The sequence below is a fragment of the Corapipo altera genome, unplaced genomic scaffold (assembly GCF_003945725.1).
Source record: "Corapipo altera isolate COAL_440 unplaced genomic scaffold, ASM394572v1 68, whole genome shotgun sequence".
Taxonomy (NCBI): domain Eukaryota; kingdom Metazoa; phylum Chordata; class Aves; order Passeriformes; family Pipridae; genus Corapipo; species Corapipo altera.
This window is the reverse complement of record NW_020884919.1, coordinates 2280285-2303642: the sequence shown is the minus strand read 5'-3', so window position 1 is coordinate 2303642 and position 23358 is coordinate 2280285. Positions and strand designations below refer to the sequence as shown.

At 41.6% G+C, this 23358-nt stretch overlaps 1 long non-coding RNA gene across 1 annotated transcript in view; it reads right to left on the bottom strand.

The window, feature by feature from the left end:
• The window catches only part of LOC113953230, a 145757-nt gene extending 122601 nt beyond the window's left edge, over positions 1-23156 (bottom strand). Inside the window, exons 1-2 of the long non-coding RNA XR_003529797.1 lie at positions 23126-23156; positions 22850-23020 (exon numbers count right to left, since the gene is read on the bottom strand). This is a non-coding gene — a long non-coding RNA (uncharacterized LOC113953230). The remainder of the gene's footprint in view (positions 1-22849; positions 23021-23125) is intronic.
• Between the last annotated feature and the right edge of the window lie 202 nt (positions 23157-23358).

Sequence of the window (23358 nt, the reverse complement as noted above, 5' to 3'; positions counted from 1 at the left end):
AATATTCCTGACCAGTGCTGTAAGCTGGATTGAGGAAAAAGCCACAGTTTCTACTCATCCTTGCCTTCCTTACATTTACTTTTTTTCAATAATTATTCCTAAATATTACAACAGGTACCATGGAAAGCACCTTTATATTTCTCTCTGTAAGACACTGAAATGTAGAGAGGCTTTTCTGAAATGATCAAGGAAGTGTGTGACGAGCTGGGAAGGGAAAAATGGGCATTTCCTGAATCTGTCAAGCACCAATGGCTTCTATAATTTGTCCCAAATGCACCTTTTCTGTCTTAAAAAGCAACAAGAATAAAGGAAAACTGTTTGACACACAAAACAGCAGGATCACAGAATCCTGGAATGGTTTGGGTGAGAAGGGACCCTTAATATCATCTCATTCCACCCCCTGCCATGGGTCAGGGATACCTTCCACTATCCCAGGTTGCTCCAATATGGTCTAGAACACTTCCAAGGATGGGGCAAATATCAGAAATGTCAGATGGATCAACATCAGACAGCAATGATTTGTGAGAAAAAGGGATGATAAAAGTGTGAGGACAGAAGAAAATTCAAGGAGATGGGGTAGAACTCGCAGAAATAGAGACAAAGTCGTGCAAAAAAGAGGGACCCAAAGCCTCAATGAAGCTTTGATGGAGGGGAGAATTCCTCTGGGAATTGGTCATCACATTATCTGGAAAGGCAATCCTGACAGTTGCTCACTAATAGAATTGGGTAAAACTCCATTAAACAAAATCTATTTGTATATTAAAGCCCACAAAGCCCAGTAACTGTTGTTTAATTTTTACATTAAAACCCATGAAGTCCAGTAACTGTTGTTTAATTTTTATATTCAAACCCACAAAGCCCAGTAACTGTTGCTGCCTGACAGTTTGAACGAGTGGTCAGTGTGAATTCTCAGTAATTCTCCCTTTCTCACTCTTCCAGAGCTCTCAGGTTCTGCTGTGATTATAAAAAAAACGGCCTCAGAAGTTTTCTGTCAAGGGTTTGTTTTTGGTTTTGTTGTTGTTTTGTTTTTTGTTTTTTTTCCCAGCAGGAAAACAGCAGCAACCACCAGGCTTTTACACAAAGAATTCAACTCGAGCCCGAGATGGATTTCAACTTTGACACAAAAAGCAGGGAAACAGATTAGCTGGCAGCTTTTTAAGCAGTTGGCAGGGAATAACTATAAATTCACTTCTCCCACTGGCTTGTAAAGAAATTTGCTTCCCTGATTACTGGAAAGAGCCTCAGAGGGGAGGTTGGTGCAATCAGAACAGTCTGTGGTGCAGCAGTGCTCGAGTTCAGAGTTTCAGAAGTATCCAAGCCATGTGAACACCACCTTAATTTCTAATTATCCCTTTGAAACCGAGCAGGGGGTTGTTTCAAAAGACATAAACTTAATTCCCCACGTTGAGTCTCACCTTTCTCTCCCTAAAATATCTCCCCCCAAAGACACAGCCATGTCTGATACTCGGCCACACGAGTGTGACTTGCTGCAAGACACGATGGCAAAGGGTTTAATTTGAACTTCCCAGCTCGTGAGGTGTGTGGAGATACAAGAGAGATACCTCTGGGGGAATAAACACGGCCAGGGAGACGCTCCAAACTCCTAATCCTGGCTGTGCCAAGGCCAGGGAGGGAACTCCAGGTCAGTGCATTAAGCCCTGAGTGCCAGTAATAGCTGCTCCTGCTCTGAGATGTCACTTTGCATTTGTCTGGAGAGGCCAAGAGAGGAGTTAAATAGGCCCTGATGGAGGGGATGGGCAGAGGGTGCCATTTTTAATCAGTAAATTGGTTTACAGAGGCAAACTTTCTGTTCAATTGGCTTTCAGCATTAGAGCAATAGGCAATAAAGAGAATTTGACCACTGAATTATTCTGCTCACAAAGAACCCCCCTTATGGAGAACTGTTTGTTTGTTGGTTTTTTTTCCTCCTGAATTCAGGTGATTCATGTTCTGGCTTCATCTCAGGTATAAAATGATAAAAAAACACTACAACTGCAGTTGAACAGGGAAGGTAAGAGCCAGGCCAACCCAAACTGTCCCATCCACATATCCAGACCAGGCAGCCCACAATCCCTCCTCTAATTTTCCAAAGGCCAGGAGAGTGCTTATGCCTCTTTTCCCTGTTAACTCTCACTATGATTCCATGATTTAAATCCCTCTGGGCTCCTTTAAATCTCACTCTTGGGGATGGGCCTGTGCAAGGCCAAGGGCTGGACTCCGTGAGCCTTGTGGGTCCCTTCCAGCTCAGCGTATCCTGGGATTCCATGATTCCATGAACATTATCACAAAACAGATCTTAATAAAGCAATTGGGGTTTTTTTGTACGTTTGGGTTCGGTTTTTTTATTTTAATCACCATCGTTGTGCAACGCGGCGAAACGTCGGAATTCCCGGCATTTCTGTCGGAGCGTTTCCTTCCCGGGAACGCACACGAGAGGTGAAAGAATGGAAAGAACTGCAGGATCTCTGGTCATTGTACACCCTGAAGGCCTCAGGATGGACATTTTGACTATAACCAGATGGCTGCAGGCCGCCAAACTATTCACATCTTCTGCATGAATAATAGCGGAGTGACTCTTGTTTTCCTCAGCGCTTCACGCAGACAGTCTGTGCCCCCGAATTCTGGCCAACCAGGCAGCACAGAGGCTTCCAGCCTTTCCTAAGGAAACCTTCCACCCCTCACACCTCATTCCCAGACCCCCACCTTGTCGCTGCTTCAAGCTTTTTCCCCCCACTTGGTTCCAAACCTCGGAATAATCACAATAAAATGCTTAATTAAGCCGTCGTTTCAGTCTATTTCTCTGGAAGCAGCACAGCAACGTGAGGTCTGAAAAAAGATCTGTACAACTTTAAACCACGGAGTCTTTGATAGCTCAGACCACAGTTGCAACAGATAAATTTAATAAGTTGACTAACATGTGGATTTAATAAATAACACTGTAAGATGTGAAGGGTTTGTGGTGCGCACAGAGAATTCAACGCCTCGATGTCCCAGTGCCCCATCCTGCTCCACTGCTCCCAAATCATCCCATTCCAACAGTTACTTGAGGGGGACTGAATGATTTTTCTGATTGCCCACAGAAAATACTGGGCAGGAAAGGTGATTAGCATTCCAGTTAATGGAGCCCAAAGCTATTAATAATAAATCCATTAGTACTTTTAATTAAAACCCCGAAACTAGTCAGACAAAAATCTACCCCATGCAATAAAATAAATTTATAATATCGGGAATAATTAGCAAGGCATCCTGAAGGATTAAAAATAATTAAAATAATTACATTTTGAAGTATTTTTAAATAGGTAATAGACGGCTTCAAAGGCATTAATAAAATTATATTCAGGACCTGTAGGCTACTGTCCTGGCAGGATAGACTGTGAGCAGAGTCTAAAATAATGAATTTACAAGTAATTAAGAAGGAGCAGGCACTGGGGAATTCTTTTTAATGATCTTGCCTTCCTTCTGGAAGATAACAAAGGTTTGGGGCCCCCTCCAGCAAAATTTGGTGACAGTCACACTCGGTGTGTTGCCCCCTGTTCACGGCACCCAAGGACAACAGATCTCTAAGAATTCCAAGATTCCAGCAGCACAAAGAATATCTGGAAGGATGGAGCCCAAAATTCCTATTCAGGCACCAGAAATAGGTTGTCTGGGGTGGTTGATAAGAACTGGCTCTACCAGCAGTTTCCAAAATTCACGTTGTGTTATAGAAAAGCTCAGTGGACTTGGTCAAAACTTGACCAAAAAGGACATCTCCAAATGTCTTGTTTCCAGGGAAAATGACTCTGCAGGATAAATCCCTGAGCTGACTGGAAGTTTAGGTGATTTCACTTGTTTTCTGCTCACAGAATTTTTGCAGAGGGAAGGGAAGAGAATTTCCAGTTTCCACGAGGCCTGGCAGGTTTAGGTACAAAGCTGCAGATTTAAGAGCAGCTCTACAGAACTGGCTCTTACCCAGAGGTTGAGCTGGGCTGGGTTTGTGTAAACTCCTGTTTCTCGAGGATCTAACCCAGGCCCCACCCAGCCTGAACCTGCCCAACTATTTGGGTCATAAATCATCCCAGTTAGGGATGTGTGGAGCTCAGTGAGGGGGGGAAGGAAAGCTCTATCCTGAAAATCCTCCAGTAGGAAATGTCTTCCCGGAAAAACTATCAGATGCAGAGGAGTGTAAGGAGCTTATCAAAATTAAAGCTTAGTTCAAATTAAAATATGAAGAACAGACCAGCATCACATGGACAAAACTGAGGCCCTTTAGTATGAGCTCACATGAAATTATCCCACTCATAAAACAACATCTTTTGCAGCACAAAATCTCTCAAAGACCAGAAGCAACACGTTACTTTGCCCAAAACAAAGATTTGTTTCAAAATTGATTTGGGGGTTTAAAGGAGGCCCAGAACTAGTAATTTCTAAATTCAATTCAAATTTACAGAATGACATAAAAGCACTGCCAAAGCAAGCCAAACAAAAGAGGTGATGGAATAAATCTCATGTGGTTCTACACGTTGGAGACTCAAAATCCAAATACCCCAATACACAAAGCTGATGGAACAATTCCTTCTTGAACTGCAAAATGAATTTTCAACCTTGGTTTCTACCTCCCTCAGGTAATATTATCAATATTATCAATACCTGCTTCAGAGAGGGAGATAATAAATGCATGGGTTTGGAGCTGGGTGGATTTTTTTAAGTTGTCAGATCTCACCATCACTAAACTTTATTTAGTCTGGCAGCTGCAGCCAGAGGTGTGAGCTCTGAGACACCTTTGGAAATAAAACTGTGAGAAGCATCCTCATGTGTTCATCCAAACAGCTCCGTTCCCTCTCCCCTTTGGATTGTCCAGGACCAGAACACAGGAATGTCACATGTTGTGGACTGATGTGCTGACAACATGTCAGAAATGTACAGCCAAAATTGCCCTCAACAAGAAGAATTTAGGCAACCAAGCACCTGAAAGACATAAACAGGTGACTCCTACTCACCTGTAAAGAGCAGGAAGGAGTGTGACCACAGGATCCCTGAATCTGCTGAGTGGGAAGGGACCCACAAGGATCATCCAGTCCAACTCCTGGCCCTGTACAGGCCCATCATCAAGTCACACCCTGTGCCCCAGAGGATCAACCAAACCCTCCTGGAGCCTTGGAGCCATGTCCACTGCCCTGGGGAGTCTGTTCAGTGCCCAACTACTGAATAAAATAATAAAGGATAAATGGGAATTGCCTGTTCCTGCTCCTGAGGATATTTGTCTCAGAGCATTGAACAGGCTTGGAAAGGTCCTCAATACCATCTTTTCTTGTTATCAGGAACCTCAGGATGGTTTGGGTGGGAAGGGACCTTAAAGCTCATCCAGTCCCACTCCCTGCCATGGGCAGGGACACCTTCCATTAGCCCAGGTTGCTCCAACCTGGCCTTGGACACTTCCAGGGATTCAGAGGCAGCCACAGCTTCTCTGGGAAACCTCCCCACCCTCCCAGCCAGGAATTCCTTCCCAATATCCAATCTATATTCAAATCAACAGCTGTGCCAAGAATCCATATTTTCCACAACATCCTACTGGTGTTTCCTGGAAATCCATCCAATCCCAAGTTCATTTTTGCACATCCTTGTAAAGTCCACAGGTACACAGAGACTGAAAATAAATACAGGGTGCTAATGAACAGAATGCAAATCACAGGTATTAAAGGCAAATGTAATGAACTGTTTCATCCAGACTATTCCACAAAAACTGGCATTAGGCTGGATTTTTACCTCTTGTATTGTCTGTCTTGGAATAAAAAGTAACCAACATGAAAATGAGCATTAAGGAAAATATCCCTCAGAAGATGTTGCAGTTTTAAGTAAGAATGATAGAAGTGTTGTAGAAAGGAATTAGACAATCAAACTGACAGAACAGGATGAAAAAAACCCTTCAGCTCAGAAAATCTGCAAAAAGTCAAGAGCAGAGAAAACGATCTGAGATGCTTCTGCACCAGAAAAGTGAAATAAATAAAAACTATTCAGCAAGGTAATGGTGAATGGCAGCTCTAGGAGTGAGCAACTGAGCTTGGCAGGAAAAACAAAAGCTGAAGTGCTACACACTTGCATATGCTGAGACTCCAACTGAGGGCTTTCATTACCAGGAAGATTTAAATTAATGACAGGAAATTCGTGGAAGAATAATAAAAAATTTAAGTGAACAGGGACAAATGAAAAATCATTAGAACTCTGAAAAAAAATCTCAGACACAGACACCAGAGTTTAACAGAGCTATGAAGCACTGGGGGGGAATGAGTGCTGCCTAAACATTTTTAAATGGTAGAAATATTAGTGCTCAAATTGCTGAATTTGTCATTGGTTTTATGGGCAATGAGTTGAGTTAGAAGTAGGAAGGGAGAGATTTAAGATACAACCAAAAACTAGCTTTAAGTTAGACCTGTTAAATTTGTTGACAGGGGGGTATTTTGAACTGGGAAGGCTACAGGAAAGAGCTCCTGGAAGCTTCAGCACATGTGGGATTTCAAACAGCCTGGAAAACATCCTGGAAAACAGCCTGGGAAACACACAGCAGGTACAGCCCCATCCTCACAACTGAGTTCAGTGTTCCCAACAAAGCTGTGGGCCTTGAAACTTCACCAATTCTGCTGCAATAAATTAGAAGTTCAACAGGGAGAGACTGCCCAGGGACAGAGAAAGTTGGTGTCCACCAGCACTAATTCTAAAATTCATCATAATCCCACAGTAGGGGCTGTGTGCTTGTGTCTGTCCCTATTCCATGTTCCTCTGACTCTGTTTTTACCTCCTCCTGCTTAATTTGGGTGGAGTGGAGCTGGTGTTGGACAGCAACACACGGAAACTGCTCCTAAATGCTTGTTAGTTCTGCAGCAGAGTTCTGTAGGATCTCAGCCTTTTACTGGGATGTGTCTTCACATCACAACAAAGAATCCCAGGATCACTGAGGTTGGAAAAGTCCTCCAGGACCATTGAGTCCAAGCTGCCCTGGCTGCAGCATGGGAGGTAACTCAGGTGGGATCCAGCCCTCACCATCAGCTCCTCAGAACAGATGTGCTGCAATTATTCTTTTTTCAACAGAAAAACAAATCCAGAATCTGGGATATCTGAGATATGTTTGGAATCAGTGGCTTTCACCTCAAAATGAGTAACAACCCCCCCTCATAAACCAGCATCTCCAGGCAAGTGTCCTCTCCCTCTCAAAGAGGATGTGTCGGTGTGAACAGGAACCCAGCATTTGAAGAGGAAAACTTGGGAAAAGCGGGAGGTTTGGAGGAGTCTCCAGCACTTCCCACAACTCAGAACCAGAGCTGGAATAATTACAGTGACAAACAGAGAGAAATCACAGGGAGTTCAACCTATAGGTGCAGGATGTCTGTGTCCTTTCTAACACACAACAGTTTGTGTTCCGTGTCGCTCCTGTCGCTGGATCAAGTCTGGATGCTCCAGGGACTGGAGGAAAACAGCCACTCCTTGGGCTCAGTGTGGGATTTTTATCCTTAAAGCAGAATTATATGGACTTACATCACCTCTGCACCTGAACCGGGCTCGTATTCCCGACGCTGGTGTGAAAAGACACTCGGCCATCTGGGATTTTTCTTGAAAGAAAACACCAAGCCCTAAGAAGCAGCTAATACTGAACTGAGCAGCTGTGCACTGTCTCCAGGGAGAATTATGGGACATGCATGGGATGCGTGGCATTGCTTTGGAAGGGTTTGATTAGATACAGTTTGGGAAGGAAAAAAAAAAAAACAACACAAAAAAAAGGGTTCTCCATCAAATAAACAGTCTGTTGTTGCAGAAGTTCTTTGGGATGCACGGCCTAACACGCTTCCTTATATTTAAAATACAGAGCAATTCCAAAAACTCCTCTGCTGGTTGTTACAGGGGTAATTAATTCCGGCTATAGAAGCTAAATACAGACAAAAAGTATTATAAAATGAATTAAAATGCACAAGGAAACATTACTAAAGGCGGTTTTGACCATTTATTTTTCATGCTTTTAGGAGCATCTACACCCGAAATGAGGAGCATAACAGCATCTAGCAAAAACTTCTCTTTTGAAGAATATAATCTTTAAAAGTGAAGTACACAGTGTGACTGCATTTAAGATGTTATTTTACAAGTTCTCAAACTACTCCTGACACATATGGTACAAATTCTGTTGTCTTTGAAGTCATAAGCTGCCTGTAACGGTGGAAATATACTGAGGATTTAGTTAAATTCGAGCTCTGCCTAAATAAAATACTAGCAAATACTGACTTTTGTTAATTATTTATATCCAGCTAAGGTGTCTGAACAGAGAATAAATAAATTGTGCTGCTGGAATAAAATAAACTCCTGCAAGCACCACACTTAACTCCTGCACAACCACTGCAACTGTAAATCAGGGGGAAAAAAAAAACCTTTTTTGATGAAATATATATTTATATATATATAGATATGATGTTTTATACATCTGTAAAAGTTAATGGATGAACCCAAAATAATGTGAATGTTTTCATTGCTTCTGTTGATTTTTACCATCCTCATTCCTTTCAGTTAACAAAGGGAAAAGATGATTCCGTGGGGTTGATTCCACAGGTTTTTGGGAGCTGTTCAAACAGACAGATCCCAAAGTGTGGGAATCAGGGATGCAGAGCTTTGTTTTGTGTTTAATCACAATATAGAAGAGAAGAATAATTGCAATTCTCATTTCCATAAACAAACATCATTTTTTTCTTGCCCCGTCTGGCGCTCACAAAACATCTTGAACGGCAATTTTGGTTCGCAACTTCTCTAAACTTTAAGGATAAACAGAAGTGAGAAAACAACAAAACAAGTGGTTGTTCTTTTCTTACAAACATTTTATACACCAGTGGCTTGAAATAATGTGGGTGTTATTTCCAGCCACTTAAAAATAACTCCTAGGGCAGGATTTTCTTGTTACTATTGGGGGTGGGAGCAAGAATAGCTTCCCAAAGGAATATTTGGCATAGGAACAGTGTGATATATATTTTTTTTTTTTAATAAAAGGTCTCATGACACGCAGGCACTTGCAACTCAAGGGTATGACAATTCAGCTGGAGCCCTCACACCAGTGAACACAGCAAAATGCACCTTATGTGCCCCAAAATTCCTGATATGCAAGGATGTGATGTTCTGTATGTTATAAGGACATGGGATTAGAAATCTTAAATGTACAAGTTGATTTCTAGTAGCAAATAAAAACATACTATCAGGCTGTTAACACGGTGCTGAGTGTGGTGTTTACTACCAATCAGTGTAAATAAATTTATTCCATTAGGACTTTATTTGGCACCTGCCAATCTGCTCCTACTTGAGGCTCAACCTTTTAGATCCTGTGCTGGTGCAAAATAAAAGAACTGCCCCCCAGGATTTCTCTGTGGAACCAGAGGGAAAACAAAGTGTTCTGGTATCAGTTCTTAAGTTGATGGTTAATTAAGAAGCACTTTCTGCCACTCGTTTGTCCCCAGGAATGTGAGCAAACCCCTTCTGATCCCCCATAAAGCTCAAAGTGCTGTCTGGGGCTGTTCCAGTGCCCCCGAGGAGCACAGACAACCCATCCTGGGCACACTCAGCACCAGGAGGGCACCCTGGGAGGACAGAGGGGCTTAAAAAAGAGCCACCAAGAAATAGGAAACTGAACCAAACCCCAAAATGTTTCTATGACTTCATCCTTCATTTTAAGAGCTACTACAGTAGCAGTAAAGAGAATATTGGGGCTATTTTGGCTGCAGCTATGCAGGAGGGGGTTGGTTTGCTGTCTGCAGGGAGATCCTGGGCTGCAGAAGTGGTGCAGTGTCATGGGAAGAGTCACCAGCACTCAGCCAGGAGCCTCATTTCAGAGGGTTTTCCTGCCCACCTCCCAACAGCCTGACCTGGGAATCACTGAATGGAACCACTGGAAGAGTGTAAAAGCTCTAAAAAAGCAGCTGTGTTTGCAGTTTCCCCCATACACTCACACACATGGTACTTAAATATATCACCAGGCCAGGTTTTGCACCACAGTGGTGCATTCTGCAGCTGCATTTTATTGCAAGAACTGGGAACTGTTTAATTGGCACCTCTGCTGGGAACGTGTTTAAGCTGGATTGGAGCCAGGGAAGGGAACTCACACCTTCATTACTGCATCTCCCTCACTCTGTCCAGGTGAATCCCACCCCAACACCCACTCAGGCAGACTCTGATGTAGAATCCTGGAATCATTAAGGTTGGAAAAGACCTTTAGGGTCATCCAAGTCCAACCATCAACCAGCACCACCACCATGGTCACCACAATGCACGTCCCCAAGTGCCACCTCCAGGGATGGTGACTCCACCACTGCCCTGGGCAGCCCCTTCCAGTGCTTTACAACCCTTTCCATGAAGAAATTATTCCTAATATCCAATCTGAACCTTCCCTGCCACAACTTCAGGCCGTTTCCTCTTGTCCTGTCACTTGTTACCTTTGGAAAAAATTTACTTACACAACAATGATGGTGTGGACTTCAGTTTTCTTACATAGGAAATCTCATGCCTTCCTATTCTATTTTCAGCCCTTATCTACTAATTCAAAGTACTTATAATATTGAATAATAATTCATAATATGTTAACTCTCAACAATTCAAAGACATCTTCTTATTTAACTATTTGCCACCTGTATCTAGTAATTATTGATTTTAGTGATTGATTTTAAATTCCTCATTAAAAAACGCTGGAGAGAATTCACCCAGAAGAGAATTTTTGTTACATCAACTGATACAATAATTCCAAACTGTATCAATCGAACTTGTATTAATTAGTTACACACAGCGGCCGAAAAACACTTAGCAAGAAACAGCAAAACCTACTGCAGTTCTGTTTATAGCAATATTCCTGGAGCAGCTCTTGGAATCTCTTCTCCATGGACCAACAAACCCTCCCATTTCCAGACCTCATGAGAAAGACAGTGGGCCACTACTCTATTTCCTTCATAGTTTTAGAGCAATAAAACTTAATTTCTTGCCTAGAAGCAAAGAAGGGGCATTTTTATGTCTAATGATTTGATGCAATTCTGCATGAAAAAGCAGGTTATTCATTTAATTTGGATTGGCAGCAAAAGCCTAAAGATATATCAGAAACTCAGCCCAAAAGCAGGATTTTAATCCTGATTTATAGGATTTCTTGAGGCACAAGGCCTTGATCATTTTTTAATATCACAAAAAATTGAGAAGACTCATGAAACACGTGTGGTGGATTCTGTAAATCAACTTGAGTTCAGCCAATTCTCACCCACAAGGCTCAGGCACGAGGAAGAAATCAGCAAAGATCAAACCACTATGAAAATGTTTCCATTGACCCATCACTATCCTGAAGGATTCAGTCTCAACAGAGGCAAATAAACCAACAGAAAAATACTGAATTTTCCACTAAATTCCTGTCAAAAACGGAAAAACTTTATATAATTATTAGTAACGGGGGGCTCCAGAGAGGTTGTGGGTTACTAAACTCTCCCCAGCTAAGCAGTGGCAGATTCCAGAGTTTAAAAGATGTCTGGAATAAGTATCCCAATCATTTCCACAGCAAACTCTCTGTTTGAACTGTCACACAAGTGATGCTCTCGATGCCAAACTGAACTCCAGCAACCAGAGCGAGTCAGAGTTTGCACAACGGGAGAAACCCTTGGGATGAAAAACACTGTCCAAGTCATTCACAGCATTCCAGGCCTGGAATTGGCTCCGTGCAGGAGAACGCTCCCACTTGCTGAGGATACAAAGGATGGCTGTGGAGCCTTTGGCTTCTCATCCCAGATCCACTTCCACCTGTTATCCCTGTTATTTTTGGCAGCGGCGGCGGGGCAGTCCGATGTGAAGTGTGGATTTCGCTGCCCAACCCGTTGGCAAATTCCATCAAGGGGGTTTCTCCGGCCTTGGAGTCACGGACAGGGAAGTGCAATCCAAAGGGAAACAGGAGAATTGGAGGTGTGAGGCCCTGTCATGACACTCCCTCCCAGGGTGATGCAAAGGAAGGGAACAACGGGATGAATTCTGCAGTGCATCCATGATATTTGTGTTCTGTTTGCTACTCCGGAGTCATTTCCCCTTGGATACTGTGAAGCAGGCAAAGAACAGCCTAAAATAAGGATAAAACCCCCAAGCTGAAGACCAGGGTGGAATTTTTTTGCAATATGGACTGATATGAACAAAATTAATTTTTTTAATGGTTCTAGTGATGCCAGCAAACAGAAACCACGAAGTGAATGTGCCCCTGACAAAAAATCGCTAATTGGGTGTGAATAATGTTCATCAACACATTCTCCTGGCTCTGGATGCCACCAAGGCCTGTAACACCTCCACCTCCTGCAATAAGCCCTCCAGGATCTTCCCGAGCAGGAGTCTGTGCCCTGAGCAGTGGCTTTGTGTGTGTTTGTAGGGTTTTTGTTTCCCTTCAATAGCCACTGATGGTGATTTAAAAACCTATTCATGCTTTTGGCCTCCGCAATCTCCCGGCGGCAGCGGCGCATTCCAAAATCTCATTCCCCCGCTATTTAAGAACACTTCACGTTTGTGCACTGCTTGCTTCTTGGGGGGATGAGGAAAGGATGAAAAATGATGTTCTGTGCACCTTTCCCACACTATTCATGAATTCACAGCCCCCCCTCCACAACTCTGCACTGAGTGTTCTCACTGCAGAGGGGAAAAATCCCGAAGAATTCAATCTCTCTTCACGAGGCAGTTGCTTCACAATTTTGATCACTGTATTTGCTTCTCGAGTTACTGTCTAATCTTTGCAAGATCACGGTGCTGGTTTAAACAAGCCACAGTTTTGCCAGTCTCAGTTTAAGATCGCGGTTACAGTTAAAAAGCAGATCACAATCACGGTGAAAAACACGGTTAAAAGTCACCTCTTTCATAAAGAAAGCGAAAAAGGGGCATCACAAGTGACTAACAGCACCATATCACGTGATGTTCTGGTCCAAAGGGCTCTCATGGAAAAGTCTGACACCTACAAAAAGACTTTATATTGTAAAAAGTTATTTAAAGGTTCTATCTCTCACATAGAGAGGGCATGAGATTGTCTGAAATTAGAGAAAAGCAGCAGCCAAATACAGGTAAACTCTGAGCAGTGTGAGGTTGTCACTGAGGGTGCAGAAATGCCACAGAGAGCATATGGGGCAGTAAATCAGCCCCTGGGCCTAAGAAGATCTCAGACAGGCAAAAACCAGCAAGCTGGAACAGCTGTGCCCCAGGAACCAGCAGAACAAATGGATTTACCACCTCCTGACTCCGGGGATACCGATACCTCTGGAGGGAACAGCAGGGCCAGCCAGGGAAACTGGAAACTACATTAACTGGTTTGATAACCAAAGTTAGAAACACCCAAAGTGCTGCCCCGTTCCAGTGGTTAATGTGTTTTGCTCAGAAACTGAGCAAATGAACTGATTTTTTTTTACTAGCTGATTTTTCAATTTAATAATTAACATTAACTAATGTTATCAGGGTAACTCTGATATGAGACACTGAAAACTTGGGGGCTGTGTTTCACACAAGGTCTATGTGACACTTGGGGACTGACTGGTCACAGCAAAGCCCAAAGGATCTGCTTCTGCCCAGTTTTTTATTTCCAAACAAACAATAAACATACAGAGAGACTCTGTATTTTTGTGTGGCAAAGAGCATTGCTGTGCTCAGAGAGCAGGGCAGGGCCTTCACTGGCACAGCTGCTCCAGGAACCCAACCCAGGGCGTGAGGATAATCCCACTGCAGCCATGGGAAGGGTGCTCAGGCACTGGAACCTCCAGGGAGGTTTGGAGGTGTCCAAGGAAGGACTGGACGTGGTACTGGGTGCTCTGGGCTGGGGGACAAGGCAGGGATCAGGCACAGGGTGGATTTGATGGGCTGGGAGGGCTTTTCCAACCTGGATGATTCTCTGATTTTGTTGCTGTCAGGGATGGAGAGGATTTGAATGAAAGGATCACAGAACACACTGAGTTGGAAGGGACTCACCAGGATCATCCAGTCCAACCCTCAGCCCTGAACAGGACCATTCCCAAGAGTCACACCCTGTCCCTGAGAGCATCATCCAAACCCTCCCTGAGCTCTGGCAGCCTTGGTGCTGTGCCCACTGCCCTGGGGAACCTGTTCCAACACGGATCTGGGCACCTCAGCTTGGCACTGCCCTGCCCAGCGTGAGCCCACCACGAGAGGTTCTCTGATCCTGGTGATTTCTGTACTGCAAAATAGAGAAGATCATCCTTTGCCATGGAATTTGAAGGTGAGAGGTGCCAAGGCAGGAGGAGGGCAATGAAGATGGGGAAGGGCCTTGATTTGAAGCCGTGTGAGGACCCTGAGGGCACTTGGTGTGTTCAGTTGGAAATGAGGAGACTGAGGGGAGACCTCACTGCAGTTCCAACTTCCTCGGGAGGGGAAGAGCTGAAAGACTCCAAAAACCCTGAACAAACCATTTGAATTCCTAAACTGAATTCCTAAATTTTGAAAATGCTCATAGGGATTTATTCCAGGTTGGCACACATGTTACAGGAAATTAAGATTTATTTATGATAATAGAACCGATACAAGCATTTATTATGGAAAAATAAGCTGGGGGGGGGGGGAAAAAAGAAGAAAATTAGTACTATGTTTACTGACATTTGAGAGTTCCATGGCACATAAAAAGGAAATTGCATCTCCCATGCAATTTGTTCCCAGAATTGTTTATTAACAACAAACAGAGAAACTCAAGTTAGGGAGGAACAGCATCTTCCCCACCGCCACCTGCAGTGGGAAACCTTCCACTAGAAATATTCCCCTGAAAAATATCTGTATCAATCTCAGAAAATTCCCAGTCCTGCTGGACACCATAAAATGGACTGGGATGTGATCAAGCAACAATGAGAGTGGAACCAGGAAAGAGCAGGAACACATGGTGACATCAATGTTAATGTGCTTTGAGAATTAAAGGGTTGGTTTTACCCTCAAAAGAATGAACTGTCACCTATTTTGTCAACCCACATCTAGAAAGGACACAATGTTCCTTTGTCAAGCATTATCTTGATATTTAGGGGAAGAAATAGCCATTATTTCATGTATTTCACATGTTCTCACAGAGACCATCAAGTTTCAACCAACTGATCACACGGAAGATGTCTGATCAGTGTTACTACAATTAGACACAAAAATTTATCTCCATATTTATGAAAACAATATTAAGGATTCAACAAGTCTCCAAGATAGTGTGTATTAAATATTAAATATTAAAATTGATCATAAAATGGGTTTTTTTAAAAAGTTTTATCATTTGCAGTTGTGAAATCAGATTCAAACGAACCAGCTCAAATCAATCGTGAAATCTTAAACCATTAAAAATGTTTTAATGTGGCTGAAAGATTCTAAGTATTAAGATGTGGCAAAAAAATAAATATAAAAATCAAACTGAGTATTTCTCTACACCAGCAGAATATATTTCAGAATATTTCCTTTTTTTTGTGAAATATGGGTTTCCTCTACAGTTCCATTAACCCGTTTTATGCCAAAGGCAGAGTTGGAAATAGCAAAGCCAAATAAAAGAAATGATTTTTTTTCTCCATGTATATTTTCTTTGGTCTGTAATGAGTGGGTTTGAATGCTCCACTGGCTGTTCATACTAAAGTGTAATTAAACTCCCAAATTTTGAGTTGTTTTTTCACTATCTGGGCGAATCAGGTGATTTTTCTCTCTTCCATCAGGTGCCAACCGTGGAGTTTGGCTGAGAGGGAGAAGAGCACAGCAGGTTCCTTGTTGCTGTGCCTTTTGAATTCAGGTGAGGTGCAACCCTTCAACCTTATCAAAGCACTCCCGGGTTACTTTGAAATCGAAGCAACCTAAAAATAGGCTGGAAAATAGTTTCTGTAAGGAGAGAAGTGTATAGTAAACTTAGTTCAAAACAGAATCTTCACAGCAGAACAAATAATCTCCCAGGCAGGAGATGATGGATGTGCAAAAGGATGATGTGCCATTAGAAAAGCTGCCTTTTGTAATAAACTGTGTGTCTTGTAAAAGTATCTTTTCTCTTAGAGAAAAGAAACAGGGATTAAAAATAATCAGCTCTGCCAATGGTAACCTATTTTTAAACTAAATTCTATTCACTTGCTGTATAAGCTTTGTTTACTCGATGGTTGGCTTATAAAGATACAGAACAAAAAATTGCATTCTACTATTAAATTAGTAATTGTGCAGTAGATGCTGGATTTTCTTTTTCTCAGCTTACCATTGACTTGGAATTAGAACAGTTGTGCTGCTGGATTTGTTACAGGAAAGGTTGTGGGAACTTTGAGGTGCCAGGAGCCTCAGGTGGGAGAGGAGGAAAACACCGAGTTCTGTGTCACCACATCCCAGAAATTATTGGGTGGAGAAGAGGAAGTATTTTGTGTTCCTGAAGGATCCATCCTCCTCCACGACAATCCAGCGGGAAACAGCCACAGCTGAGGCACCATCCCACTAAATGCACTTGCTCTTCCTCATTTTTAGGGTGAGGATTATTGCTGTGCTTCCCAGGCAGGGCTAATTGTCCCTTCCTAAACCATCCCACGGAGAAGAGAAGCAGCATCAGTGAGAGTGAGTTGAAACGAGTGGAATTAGCCCAAAATAGTCCAAAATAGAAAAGCTCTAGACCACAAGATGAGACTTGTTTCATTAGCTATAAGTAGCACGATGTGTAGGAGCACATAAAGTGTGGCTACATTTCAAATATAAAAATATTACCATGAGGCTTCTCCCTCCCACTCTATTATACTCTCCAAGAGAAAAGAGAGTAGGTAGACAATGAAATTCTTAGTTCACTGCCAAGAATTCCAGTGCAAACAAATTATCAAGAGAATCAGGTAAGAATAATGATGTGATATTGATAGAGAAAGCAGGAGCTCCGTATAAATTAAAGTTTAAAATAAACTGTAGGAGTGACAGGAGGAAAAGGTAGAAAGGCAGGCAGGGAAAAAGATGTGTATTTTGGTAGAGGAAAGGGTCTGGACATCCTGCCCACACACCAGGAACACACACTCCTTGGAGAACAGGAGATCACCAAGGCAGGACTCTGCTGATGCAAAAAAACCAGGAATTTCGGCAGAAAACAGCTCCTAATTGCCAAAATTAGTCACTTGGAAAATAACCTGCACTAGACTCAACTATTATCTTCACTAAACAACGGAAAGCAAAGAGGTTTATTCTACTATTTCAAAGTTTAGGGGTTTAGGAGCTCAGTCTGTTTTCCTCAGAATGTTCCCGTCGTGTCCTGAAGCACAGCCACACAAATCCAGGTATTTTTATTTTCCAATAAATCAAATTTATTTATTCACACTCCAGTGTGAAGTGATCAGGTGTGAAATCAGAATCCTCCTTTCCCAGGCCCTCCTGAGCAGTCTCAGGGATCATTTCAGCTGACCTAGTTTCCCTCCTTCCACCTCCTCCTGCTTCACGGTGTCTCACTCCGATGGATTTGATCCAAATCCGCAGGGAATTCCCTCGGAGACACATCCCCACTCAAGGACAGGGATTTATTGAGTCGGATGGAAACCCACCTATCAAGAAATGTTGATCATTCCAGCAGAGACAAAGAAATAGCAGAGGGAAATGGGCAAAATTATAAGTTATAAGATGATCTGCTTCGGTTGCAAGTCAAATTCCAGCAGTTGTGAAGAGCCACAGAATCAGCATTAAATGGATATTTCATCAGAAGATCCAATGAATGATCGTTCAAAGGGGGAGTAATTATAAGAAAATGAAAAAAAAATTAAGAAAGAACATGTTTACCAACATACTGAACCCACTTAAGGATCCTCCAAGGTGAAAAGTCAAGGATTTGAATAAAAAAATCTCACCCAAACTCCTCAGGGTACAAAGAGAAGTGATTCAAACGTTTCATATTCTTTTTCCACACAAAATTCTGCCTGTAGGAAGTTTGTGCTTTCCAGCTTTCCAGCTGGTTTCTCACAGGGAGAAAAGTAAAAGTGGAGCAAAGCCCTCATTCTCATCAAGAATGGAATTGAAATTAAGCCATTAATGTGGATACTTTTGAAGGTTTTTTAAAGCAAAAATGGGATTTTTTTTAAAGAAATTATTGCTTTGTGTCTATTTCTATGCAATGTGTGTGTCTATTTGTGTACAAAATGAATCACATGTGACCTAAAGGAAAAAAAGATGTCATAATAAGTGGAAAATAGCATTTCAAAATGTTGATGGACTTCCACATTTTACACACCTTAACACAGAAGAGAATATTAGGTAGAAATTGGTAACTCACAAACCCAAAATTTCTGGTGTTCAAAGACCTGATCTTGATTTCATAAAAGCCTTTGCTAAGATTTCTTTCCCTCTGTTTTATTTTGTAGATATTATTTTATTGTATATCAGGGGTAGCAGAATTTTATCAAAGAAACAAAACAAACAAAGGACTAAAATATCTGAATTCCCTGTGCCATCAGTCAACCAAAATCAAAGTTTGATGCAAATCCCTTAGAACTCATGGAAGTTAATTCTCTGACCAGTCTTACTAGAAGAGCTATAGAGGCTGCCTAATATTATGTCACATATATTTGCCAGAATGAAGTGATTTTTTTAGTCTTTCAAGCCTAAAAGCACTTTAAAAAATAAAAATGTCCCATGTTATTAATGGTTTACACCTACATATTACTGTACAATTAAAGAGTAGTAGCACATGTAGTAACACAAACCCTACAAGGCTCGGGCTCGCTCTGTTTGACCCCCCCCCAAAAACTGCAATTGTTTCTCAGGCCCAGCTTTTTAAGCATTAAAAACAACTAAAATAAGGTTTATTACCTGGTTTGCTCTGGAGGAGTTACACTTTTGTGATTCTTTAAGCTCTTTAGAACTCCCTCATCCCATTTGCTCTGCTGGAGATCTTTAAACCCACTCTCTTCATAGTTCAAAACAACATAACAAGATTAGGCCGCGAGCCAAGGAAATCAACCCCGTGCCAATTCCAGGCCTTGGAATTCTAATTAGAACCTCATTTGTATTAACCTCCATTTCTAACATCAGGACAATATCATCACTCCTGTGATTATGTCACTGCAGTAATTATCCTTTCCAGGAATGTATTGCAAGATGGGAACAGTGCAGGGTAATCCTAACAGGACGACTCGTGTGAGGTTATTAATAGGTGATCATTCCAGAAATATATATATATGAATCTACAGATGTTTAATAGAAAATGTGATAAGGAGATAGTCATTCATTAGCAAGAAGAATCTGATAAACAAGAGGATGTATAATATGTCCTAATCTAGTGAAAAGTCTCTCAGTGGGCTTGGAACAGAATAATTTGGTCTTTGGTCAAATTTTAGGGTTTTTCATATTATCAGGTGACCCAGGACAGTGAGATGGGAAGTAAAGCATTCTCAGGAAAAGGTCATTTTTGTAGAAGGGATCTCTGCAAAGTCCAACAGAACACCAGCCAGAACACCTTTTCATATAAAGGAATAAATTTTAAAACCAAAACATATATTTTAATGCACCACCTTAATGAACTTAGGAGAAAATCCTGTGGTTTAAATCACAGGTTATTTCTCTCTTGTGCTGAAGAGAGCTTGGAAAGCACACACAGAAATAAATATTGAAAATACACTTGCAGCACTAATTCACCCAGCTACTGTCACTGAAATTAAAATAACAGTCATATTTTCAACAGAAAACTGCCTAAAGATGAGTATTGTCAGTGATGTGTGCAAGTTAAATTTAGCACAATCCCAACAAAACCTGGGGATCTATGGAATGCTTGTGTTTGTGATGATGTGTTTGGCACAGCAGGATCATCTATGAACGTGAATCTCAGAGTGTGAGAGCACTTCTGGTGCATGTTTGAGCTGCTGTTTTGCCATGAAGATGCTATTTTTGTTTCCGTAGAAAGACAGACGTAAAAAATGAAACCATAAATGTCCTTTTGGGGTTCACTGCCTCAGAACAAGTCAGCTAAACTTCAGAACCCTCAGGAGATTATTAATTGTGCCTTAAGTGATGGATTCAGATCGTATTTCCACATGGTAATGATCAATACTGTCTGAAAAAATAATTCAAATATTCACAGGACATCTTAAGCTGAGCACCAAAATTATTTCTCACCTCTGAGGACTTAAGTACAAGTCTTCTTTGTGGACAAAATTATTTTGTGCAAGGAAGAAAACTCCTATAAAAACAGCCATGAAAATATGTTTGAGTGTTATCCTGGACTAGGGGAAAGTGTCCCTGGAACAGGATGATCTTTAAGGTCTGTCCCACAGATTTCCATGCCAGGTTCTGGCAGCCAAGTGGGGAAATGCAGATGGGAACTTGTTGCTTGGGGCTTTAATCAAGCTCAGCTGCCACAAAACCTCTCTCAAATATTTTGAAAGCCTTTCAGAGTTTATAATGCTCTGCTTGGTGTTTTACAAGCCACTGGGCTCCATTTCATTGAAGAAGTTTGTTTTGGAATATCACGAGGGACAACCACATGAGCAGAACTTCCAGTTGATTCTCCCCAGAAGTTTGTTGCCTGTGCAGCTCCTCTGAACACAGAGCAGAGAAATCCTACATTTTAATGCACTCAAAACCAGGCAAAGTTCCTTCCACCAGAAAATATGATTGATTGTTCCAATGACAGTAATTGCATTTTAGTAAAAGTAACCATTATGGTAATTTTTCCTCCAGGAAGAGACGTTTAACTAACTTAAGTAACTTGTTACTTTTCAACACATTAACTTTGGCAAATTTCACATTACAAACGTACAGAGTTCACAGCCACAACAACGTGCACCACTCAGGGAGTGTGCACACTTTTTTCATTCTATATATCAAGCAGTGTTTCCAAATAGTATCTGCTAAAAGAGAAAAAAAAAAAACCAACCAAAAAACTGTGCATTCATAACACAGCATTAATTAAACTGCTAAGAGCAGCTCTAACACGTCCCCTGCCAAGTCTCCTGTTGAAAAATTCTGCCTTTCCAAGTAGCAAAGTTTGTATCATTGGGAGATATTAATTCCAGGGATAAAATGCCAGCTCTGGGAACAGCAGAATAAAGGGAAAGCAAAGCAGATCAACAGCGACTCACGACACACCAGCCAGAGAGGTGGGTGGTGAGTGACAGACCCAGGAAAGCTCAGGGTGCAAAACAAGGGTGCAGAACTCTGGAGCTCCAGATCACAACACATCAGAGAGCAATTCCTGTGCCAGACCACCTGTTACATCACTGGGACATCTAGAATGTTCTAAAAAAACCCCATATTAGCATTTAATTTCACGTATGGCTTCCAAGCAGCACTTGAATCCCAGCCTGACCCCTGCACTGTGAAAGAGGTGCATCATTTTGAACACCCTGCTATTTTATGAGCATTCAGTGCCCCTCAGGTTGTAGGAACTTCTCATTAAAGTGTAGCTTCTGATAATTAAGAGCTACAGCAACAAAATAATTTAAGCAGCCAGGGTTTGTCTCACACAACTTCACAAATTAAAATAAAATCTCTCTGCCTTTGCTTTAAAGATAATAATCATTTCTGGTGCTTTAAAGGGGTTCTAAACTGCAGCTCTTTGCATTGCCATCCTCCTGAACATTTCTACACTGGAAAAGAACTGAAATTAAACTGGATTTAAATGTTGGGTTTTTAAGAAATTTCCTTTAAATGGAAATACCAGGAAAAAAAAAATAAAATCTGAATTTCAATGGATCAGATTTTAAATTCTCACTTCACTTTTCCCCCTGGTCAAAGGAGCACCATTCTGGAGGAGGTTGTGCTTCCACACTCAGGATCTGGGTTGGCAGGTCCAGACTAACAGGTTCTGTGCCATCTCACTCCTCCCTTCAGAGAATCAGAGACCTTTCAGCTCTGTTCACTCAACTCTTTCAGTGGGAAATACTCTATTCTGGAATTTAAGTGGATTTTTTGAATGGATTCAGATTAGGGAGCTTCAGTTTAAATTGTGGTTTAAGTATTTAGCTGGGACAGTCAATGGTTTTACTCTACTCTTATTTAAAGATCTCACTTTTAAGGACAACAATAAATGCTATAAAGGTGGAGGAGAGTCTAGACAAAGATACAAAGGGCTAAGAAATAAAAAGCTGGAGTAATAATCTGTATTATCTCAAAGTCTGCTGAACTGCTTTTTCAGCAGCAGCCTTCCAGATAATTTTAGATAAACCCTTAATTATTCTTTTCCTATTTTTTCATTTTTTTTTCTTTGGTTGGTTGGTTAGTTGTATTTTGGGTTTGGGGTTGTTTGTTTTTTCTTTTTAATTTTAAGAACTTGCACCTGTAAATTCATCCATGATTTTTTTGACTTTTATAACCAAAAAGCAACTATTGGGTTGCAAACTCTTAGTGAAGCAAAGCCAGAACTCTTAAACAGTCAGAATGGATTGGAAATCCACACAGTCCAAGAAAACTTTCTTCCCAACATTTTCAGGACAGGGTTGGATTCCCCTCCCTGGAGGGATTTCAAAGCCCTCTGGAGGTGGCATTTGGGGACAGGGGTCAGTGGTGACCTGGGCAGTGCTGGGGGATGGTTGGACTTGATGGTCTCAGAGGAACTTTTCCAACCTAAAGGATCCTGTGGTTCTTTAAGACTAAAAAAATCTCTCCACTGCTGATGATCATCCACACAGAATATTTAAGAAAACATCAGAATTAGTTTGGCTTCTCAAAGCTGAAGTGAAATCAGAAATAAACCAGTGACTGACACACAAACAGCAATAACCTGGGGCACACCTTAAGAGCTTACTAACATTCCACCGTGGAATTTTGTAAGATTATTTTTATAACACAGTGTCCTAGTTACTGTTGAGGAGAAAACTTACAGTTGAAACAGAACTGGCAGCCAACCTCTTTAATTAGTCCTTGATCTTTCCCGTGTCTCCTAAATGACACAAAGCAAACCACATACCTGAATTTTGCTTTGCAGGGTGCAGGAGTTAATTCTTCAATTAATTCCTCAATTAATTCTTCAATTAATTCTTCAGTATCAGCTGAAGGAATTGGTGGTTTGGTGGAGACTTCTCAGGCACTCGAAGCAACTCAGAATAACATCCTGTCCTCAGCTTTGAGCAGGTGTGAGCTGTTAAAAAATCACACAAAGCCCCCAATCAGGGGGTGATCCACCTTTTCCTGCCCACACCCACAGACTGCCTGTTCCCTGCAAAAAGGGGTTAATTCTGCTCACCTGGCAGGAACTCCAAAGAAAGGACACACCTGGAAGAGATTGAGACTTAAATTAAGAACTCCTGTGCATAATGCATTAAATTTGGCAGGAAAGACAGGGGGAAAAAAACCCACCATAACTACTGTTTGCATTGTACTACAAGACTACTTAAATTAAGGGGAATTTGTCTCAAAAAAGGCATTTAATTTTATTGAAGTAGCTGAAATTGTCTCCAAAATTCCAAGCAGCACAGT